This window comes from Schistocerca serialis, chromosome 12 (genome assembly GCF_023864345.2).
Source record: "Schistocerca serialis cubense isolate TAMUIC-IGC-003099 chromosome 12, iqSchSeri2.2, whole genome shotgun sequence".
Lineage (NCBI taxonomy): Eukaryota > Metazoa > Arthropoda > Insecta > Orthoptera > Acrididae > Schistocerca > Schistocerca serialis.
Genome location: NC_064649.1, coordinates 55,108,565 through 55,115,528, shown reverse-complemented (window position 1 = coordinate 55,115,528; position 6,964 = coordinate 55,108,565). Strand labels below are relative to the sequence as shown.

Genomic DNA, 6,964 nt, shown 5'->3' with positions numbered 1-6,964 from the left:
TGATATGAAACTTCTTGGCAGATTAAAACTGTGTGCCCGACCGAGACTCGAACTCGGGACCTTCGCCTTTCGCGGGCAAGTGCTCTACCAGCTGAGCTACCGAAGCACGACTCACGCCTGGTACTCACAGCTTTACTTCTGCCAGTACCTCGTCTCCTACCTTCCAAACTATACAGAAGCTCTCCTGCGAACCTAGCAGAACTAGCACTCCTGAAAGAAAGGATATTGCGGAGACATGGCTTAGCCACAGCCTGGGGGATGTTTCCAGAATGAGATTTTCACTCTGCAGCGGAGTGTGCGCTGATATGAAACTTCCTGGCAGATTAAAACTGTGTGCCCGACCGAGACTCGAACTCGGGACCTTTGCCTTTCACGGGCAAGTGCTCTACCAACTGAGCTACCGAAGCACGACTCACGCCCGGTAGAGCACTTGCCCGCGAAAGGCAAAGGTCCCGAGTTCGAGTCTCGGTCGCGCACACAGTATTAATCTGCCAGGAAGTTTCATATCAGCGCACACTCCGCTGCAGAGTGAAAATCTCATTCTGGAAACATCCCCCAGGCTGTGGCTAAGCCATGTCTCCGCAATATCCTTTCTTTCAGGAGTGCTAGTTCTGCTAGGTTCGCAGGGAGCTTCTGTAAAGTTTGGAAGGTAGGAGACGAGGTACTGGCAGAAGTAAAGCTGTGAGTACCGGGTGTGAGTCGTGCTTCGGTAGCTCAGTTGGTACAGCACTTGCCCGCGAAAGGCGAAGGTCCCGAGTTCGAGTCTCGGTCGGGCACACAGTTTTAATCTGCCAGGAAGTTTCATATCAGCGCACACTCCGCTGCAGAGTGAAAATCTCATTCTGGAAACATCCCCCCAGGCTGTGGCTAAGCCATGTCTCCGCAATATCCTTTCTTTCAGGAGTGCTAGTTCTGCTAGGTTCGCAGGAGAGCTTCTGTGAAGTTTGGAAGGTAGGAGACGAGGTACTGGCAGAAGTAAAGCTGTGAGTTCCAGGCGTGAGTCGTGCTTCGGTAGCTCAGTTGGTAGCGCACTTGCCCGCGAAAGGCAAAGGTCCCGAGTTCGAGTCTCGGTCGGGCACACAGTTTTAATCTGCCAGGAAGTTTCATATCAGCGCACACTCCGCTGCGGAGTGAAAATCTCATTCTGTACCGATCTAATCTTCAGCATTCTTCTGTAGCACAACACTTTGAAAGCTTCTATTCTCTTCTTGTACAAACTATTTATTGTCCATGTTGCACTACCATACATGGCCACACTCCATACAAATACTCTGAGAAAAGACTTCCTGACACTTAACTCTATACTCGATGTTAACAAATTTCTCGCCGGCCGTGGTGGCCGAGTGGTTCTAGGCGCCACAATCTGGAACCGCGCGATCGCTACGGTCGCAGGTTCGAATCCTGCTTCGGGCATGGATGTGTGTGATGTCCTTAGGTTAGTTAGCTTTAAGTAGTTCTAAGTTCTAGGGGACTGATGACCTCAGATGTTAAGTCCCATAGTGCTCAGAGCCATTTGAACAAATTTCTCTTTCTCAGAAAGGCTTTCCTTTCCATTTCCAGTCTACATTTTATATCCTCTCTACTTCGACCATCATCAGTTATTTTGCTCCCCAAGTAGCAAAACTCCTTTACTCCGTTCAGTGTCTCATTTCCTAATCTAATTCCCTCAGCGTCACCCGACTTAATTCGACTACATTCCATTATACTCGTTTAAAGCTGCATGTCCTTGGGAAAAATTATGGCTTCAGTTTCCCCTTGCTTTCAGCCGTTCACAGTACCAGCACAGCAAGGCCGTTTTGCTTAGTGTTACAAGGCCAGATCGGCGTTTGGACTACGCTGCAGAAATTCCGCTGGGAAGAGCGCTTACAGATCCTGCATAGGGTCGCAATCTCCCACGTGCGACGTCCATACTTTTGGAGCCGAAAGACATTCGTTGCCGTCGATTTGTTTCGGACGAAGAGGCGCACGCTTGAGTATAGTAATGGTTCTGTATGCACTGCAAACATTTTTCCATGGAGGCACATACCGTCTTGTCGCATACTTGGATAAACGTAATAACAATTATGGGATATTACTTTTGAAATAATAATTGTTTCCTTACTTTATCCCAACTGTCTCGCTTTCGTTTCAATGTACCTTAATGTGTTTCTCCTTTTTTTTCATCCCCTACAGAATTCTTTCTTTCAGACGGCTGTTTTCTACTGTAATGCTAAATTACGCCAGTCAATAAGTTTGACATCGGCAAACAAAACTAAAACTTACAGATTTAATCTTGGTGTCTTGTCTGGAAAGGGGCATTTGCGTCAGTCAGGGAGGCTTGCTTGCAGTTGATTACCTTACAGATTATGAATCTATAAAGAAACAAGAAGCGTCAGGGATTACATATAAATATCGCCTGACTTTTAGCTCGGGTAAACAGCCCCGAAGCGTTAAAAATACAGCTGGATGCAGATTACGTTTCGAGTGCGACTTTGTAATCTCCACATTAATCCGTGGAAGATGATAAGGTAGCTTGCAGATACGACAATAGGGACGACAAGAGTTGACGACGCACGTCCCAGCCCGCTGTAAGCTACGTACAGTGTTTTCGAGCGTGAACGGTCAGTAACAAAGATATAACAAAAGTCACCATCATAATGTTAATATGTGAACATGAAAATTGTAGTACAGATTTTGTATATTAATCGTACAAAGTGGCCAAGGATCCTTATGTGATTCGAAAGGTACTTTGCCATAGATGTGCGCTAAGAAAAAATAATGTGTGTATTTAGCCGTTAAGAGTCGTAAAAGGAGATAGAAGCTTTCACATTCGTAACACTAATGTTTCATTCTCTGTCGCGCATTAAAATCTCCAATGCCTGAACATCGAAAATTGTAGAGCTGCCAACCTCTGCATAGCGCACAGATCAAGTGCTACAGTAGAAATGACACATGAAAGTGACAACATTTCGTGAGATCGTATTTTAGGGACTTTCGTGTTTACACAGTTCATTTGCAGTACAATAGGCATATCTGGCACGTACAATGCGACAACTGCTAAGTCGACGATGTTGTCAGCAGTGAAAAATCAACATATGGTAGTAACGAAGTATGTAAATAACGTTGTATATTGACGTCGTTATTTCGCTTACTTTTGCGTAAGAGTAATTACGTGATCGTTTGCTGCCATTATCAAAAACTTTGAAGTACGTTCCTAATTTGTAATTTCTTAATTTTGAATATGTAAGACGTCCTACTTTCATTAGTATGCGGAAACCATATTTGTTCAAATGTGTGTGAAATCTTATGGGACTTAACTACTAAGGTCATCAGTCCTTAAACTTACACTGCTTAACCTAAATTATCCTAGGGACAAACACACACACCCATGCCCGAGGGAGGACTCGAACCTCCGCCGGGACCAGCCGCACAGTCCATGACTGCAGCGCCTAAGACCGCTCGGCTAATCCCGCGCGGCGGCAAGCATATTTGTTTTAGGGTATGCCTGGAAGGAGAATGCTAACGGGTCAGAGTGAAAGAAGCAGAGCTAGGCAGACACAGTTTTTGCGTCGAGAAAGTAATAGCAATGTGGACATTCATAATTGATAACGCATCTGTTTTATCTAACGATCATGATGTTAATACGTGAGGATCGAAACCTGAAGTACCGATTCTTAAAATTAATTATACAATATCGGAAATCAAACTTACATAATGGGTAAGGAACATCGCCGTAGATGTGCACAAAAGGAAACAATCATGTGTATCCATAACCATAGGTAAATGGGCACTTATCGAGTTTAGGGGGACACCCATGAAATCTTTGATTTTTTACCGATTATCGTCAATTTGACTATGCAGATCACGAATGTGACATATTTTTCATCAGTTTTGAAGCAGCAAAATAACATATTGTCATTTAATCAAAATTTAACCATACAACGACAAAACAATGTCATTGAAACAATAAAACAACATATTCTCATGTAATCGAAATATAACAATGTGTAAAGATCATTCAAGTTAAATTGCAGCAAGCTAAATCGCAGCATTCGGATAAACGCGCCTGATGTGATCAATCAGATTGTGAAATGGGTTTGATCCAAAGCGTTGCCACCATAGAAACTCGGCCAAATAGTTGGACAGCATATTTCGATGAGTGCCAAACATGCGCTTGTTTTTGTGTTTTGCTTTCTGCCATACGCTTTCAACATGACTAGTAGTTGCGTGGGTAACTGGATCAACGAAATGCAAGGAATGATTAACAGTCAAAGGCTGATAACCTAGATTTAGGACTGTGTTATACGCTCCCCGCAAATCGGGAACAATAGTGGTCCCAGGCCGCACATATTGTTGTAGAATCGACAGCAAAGTTGCAGCATCTCTTCGAACTACAGGAACGAGGAAGCTTTCTCTGGTCTTAGTGTCGTATCCGCCAAATACCCACTGTTCCTTAACCTTGTGGCCTCGATTGTATTTTCGACGGACAAAACAGCTTTCGTCGATCTCAACTGTACGCCCTTGACCGCCTAAAACAATCGGCTCTTGCACGAAATACTCGTGGAAAATGTCTCTACAGAGCTGTTTCCAATCCACAGCCGTATTAGCAGAGATTTGCAGTCCACACATCAAAAATTCCTGTTTATCGAGTTCGAAGGTCCAGAAGCAAGTCATTTTGGTAATGCGTTCGATAGATGAATCTTTGCGAATTGAAATCTTCTTCCTGCAAATGCGTCTTACAGAGCAGCGCCATATACGACCGTCGGCAGATTGCTTGCAATCTAACAACATTTTATTCGCACCACCAAGGCATTGTCCATCTTCACAGAAACCATGACCGAAAGCCCGTTCAGTAGCTCAATCACTATCGCAGCAAACGTCGAACAAATTTACCATACGAAATTCGGTCAAATCAGGGAAAATTAGTCATTACGAGTTAGGAGAACAAACGCACAGAACAAATACCGAACTAACACTTAACTACACTGTTATTTGACTTTAGTGTAAACTGAATGAGGCGATTTTATCCGAGTGCTTTGATGTGCTACGATTTAGCTTGAACGATGTTTGCAAATAACATATTCGTGGTCCGATCAAAAAATGAGAAAAAAATTTTATAAAAAATTTTTTTCTCTCCATGTATTAAAAAGTTTATACCGGGGATGAAAATAAATTACATCTTCGAGATCAACATAGTCTAACTGATGAAAAAGTGAGAAAAAATATTTTCGAAAATTTTGTCCCCCTAAACTCGATAAGCTCCGGTAAATGGAAGCACACACATGTCAAAACTTTTCCTTTGTCTCTGACACTGCTACTAACTTCCATGACCGAAGCTGCTATGTCGTTGATGTTGCCAACAGTGGAAAACGAAACGTAGTAACGAAGCCGTCGAGGACGAAAAACGTTGCTTATTAGCTTCATTTTTTCACTTCTTTAGTCAAATAGAAAATGGAACTAGCTCTGTGTTCGTTTTCCGCCGTCACCACAAAATTTAGTGTGTTCGTAATTTTTATTGATTTAGTTCTAAAAATGCTGTCAAAGTGAAATATTTCATCTTATACTGCTTATACTGTAAGCGTCGTTTAAGAAGGAATATTTCGAAATTCCACCTCTAAGTGGGAGAAACAGGAAATGAAAGGATTTATGAAACGTAAGACGTACGAAAATTTGTATCTGGTTTATAGATCAGAAATAAAGAAATATGTGTTCCAGTATTATTGGAAATATAACCTCTATGGGGCGAATTTATGATTGAACGTTTTAAGTTAAATAATTATGGAAGAACTATTAAAGTATTTTAAGGCTACATCTACAAAAATTGGTATTTGACTTCAAGGTTACAAATAAGAAAATACGTGTTTCAGGTTTTTGGGAAATTCAACCCCTAAGGGGATGAAATAGAGGATGAAATGTTTCATGGGATATTTAATTATGAAAGCATTTTTAAAGCTAAATATATGAAAACCTGAATTTGGCTTCTCGGTTGAAGTAAAAAAATTACATGTCTCACTGTCTTTGATACATTCAACCCGTAAGGGGGTGTAATATAGGGTGAAATGTTTTATGAAAGTAATTCACTCTGAAAGAATTTTTAAAGCCAAATCTATGAAAATGTGTTATGGAAAAATACGTGTTTCACTGTTTTTAGGACTACAACCTCCAAGGACGTCACTTACTCACTGACTCATCGCCGCCCAGCCCAACCTGCTAAGTATACGAACTTGAATTTGATGAAGGTGTAGATCTTATACTATAAGCACCATTTAAGAATAGATTATTCGAGATTACACTCCTAAGGGGATGAAAATGGGTTGAAAGGGTTTTTGAAAATATGTCCCTATTAAGCCAATTTTGAAGCTAGAGCTACGAAACTACGATAATTGGCATTTGGTTTCTCAGACAGAAATAAAACAAAACAGGTTTTTAGCATTTTCGGAAATTCGTCCATTAGGGGGATAAAATAATTAGTGAAAGTGTTTTTGAAAATAAATCATTATTAAAGAACTATAAAGCATTTTTAAAGCTGTATCTATGAAAACTGGTATTTGATGTAAAACAAAAGTGTTTCGTTGTTTTTGAAAATTTTACTCACTAATAGAGTGAAATATGGAATGAAAAGTTTTATGAAATATTTCACTTTGACAGCATTTTTAGAACTAAATCAATAAAAATTTAAATTTGGCTCCTCGGTCCTAAGTAGAAGAATACGTGTTTCATTGTTTTTGAAAATTCAACCCCTAAAGGGTGTGAGATGTTTCTGAAAATGTTTCGTTATGAAAGCATTATTAAATATATCTGACAATTCGTATTTGGCTCCTCTGCACTTCAGACTCGCAGGCCCTTGATCAAATCAAAATTATGGGCACCATTTTGTTGTTTTTTGTTCTTTTTTTTGTACTGAAAATCTAAAATAAAGCTCATAGTATGATCACTCGTAATTCCCAAACAGATCCTTCGAATGTATTTTCATTGTCTCAAAAAA

At 40.8% G+C, this 6,964-nt stretch overlaps 1 non-coding gene across 1 annotated transcript; it reads right to left on the bottom strand.

The window, feature by feature from the left end:
• Positions 1-333: 333 nt before the first annotated feature.
• Trnas-uga (transfer RNA serine (anticodon UGA)) lies at positions 334-408 on the bottom strand. Its single transcript has one exon. It is a non-coding gene; the product is annotated as a tRNA-Ser (tRNA).
• Positions 409-6,964: the final 6,556 nt, after the last annotated feature.